This window comes from Galeopterus variegatus, unplaced genomic scaffold, assembly GCF_000696425.1.
Source record: "Galeopterus variegatus unplaced genomic scaffold, G_variegatus-3.0.2 Scaffold2473, whole genome shotgun sequence".
In the NCBI taxonomy this organism is placed as follows: domain Eukaryota; kingdom Metazoa; phylum Chordata; class Mammalia; order Dermoptera; family Cynocephalidae; genus Galeopterus; species Galeopterus variegatus.
In genome coordinates, this window is record NW_007728584.1 from 156,110 (window position 1) to 157,522 (window position 1,413).

General features: G+C 41.4%; 1 long non-coding RNA gene across 1 annotated transcript in view; it reads right to left on the bottom strand.

The window, feature by feature from the left end:
- Positions 1-420: 420 nt before the first annotated feature.
- Positions 421-1,413, bottom strand: part of LOC103597957 — a 2,809-nt gene continuing 1,816 nt past the window's right edge. The window contains exon 2 of the long non-coding RNA XR_551159.1: positions 421-554. This is a non-coding gene — a long non-coding RNA (uncharacterized LOC103597957). The remainder of the gene's footprint in view (positions 555-1,413) is intronic.

Below are 1,413 nucleotides of genomic sequence, written 5' to 3' on the forward strand. Positions count from 1 at the left end.
AAGAGACAAATGCAGAATTAGAACCACACCACCAGAAAACTTTATTTTAAAAATTGGTTGGCAGAGCTTTATGTTGATTCTGAAGGGACACAACCCAAATGCAACACATACAGGACAGTTTAAGGACCAACAGAGATATGTGACTATGAAGTGGATAGCAGACATTGGGAAGCTATTAATACTCATACTTTTAAGGATCATTGTTATGCGGAAGTCTTGTCTTTAGATGATTAAGGGTCATAAAAGCAAGAACTTACTTTCAGGTGGCTAAAACTATACACATTTATACATCCAGACAAATCTAGGGTCATTTAGTTGAAAAGACTTTACTTTTTCCAGGTAGGGAGATTACAAAGTTAGAAATTCTACCAAGGTCTAATAGCCCTTGATTCTTCAAAGAAATAGGCACAGCCTTTTAAAATCTGGATTGTCCTCAGGCTAAAATACAATAGTTTTGTGAGACTTGTTCAGCCAGAACAAACAGGAAAACACGACCAGGAAGACCAGGAAAACATAGGAGGCCTTGGATTCCAACTCCACAGCTAAGAAGTTTCCTAAAAAGAAAACAGAAAGGTGGATTACAATCAGTACTCTATCCAGATCGAAAGTGCTACTTGTTTGGGATATGGGAGCATCTGGTTAAGACCTAGTTACTCCACCACTCCTTAGTCCATCCACTAGGATCAAGGACCAGACCAAGGAGCTGGGAAAACTTCCACCCTCTAATAAGACAACCTGTCTCTTCTGCACCTCATCTAAGCTTATATGGAACTTGTGTTGTCAAAATGTTTAACCTTGATCTGAAAATAATCCTTTCCAGGTTATAGGANTTTTTTTTATAAGTCAGGAACTGAGAGGCAGCATATGTGGGTTTTCTGTCTCAGGGTCTCTCATTGCCATCAAGATGTCTGCTGGGACTGTAATCATCTCAAGCTTCCACTAGGGGAAGGACCTGCTTACAAACTCACATGGCAGTTGGCAGGATTGTTCCTTGTACTCTACTGGCTAGACACTGCCCTCTCTTCCTCGGTACAGGGGCCTCTTGATCAAAGAAAGCAATCCAAGGAGACAAAGCAAACTAGCAAGTCTTATCACCTCATCTCACAAGTGACAGTAGATCCAGCCCACTCAAGGAGAGGGGATTATGGAGTAAATGCCAGGAGCCATCTTAGATCAAGTCCCACCTTAGAGATTCTTTGGCAGCTGGCCTGTAAGAGATCCAAACCCTTGACCTTGGTGTTACTACCTCCACTCTAAGTGAGCTAACCAGCTGGCTCTTAGAGGTGGGATTTTAAGACAACATATTACCTAAAATAATTACCCAGTGAGGGAAAGGACAGAGCTAATGTGTTGATAATTGATGCACTTTCATTATACCAGTCTCTGCATTTGAAACTTTCTAGGACTAGGGGG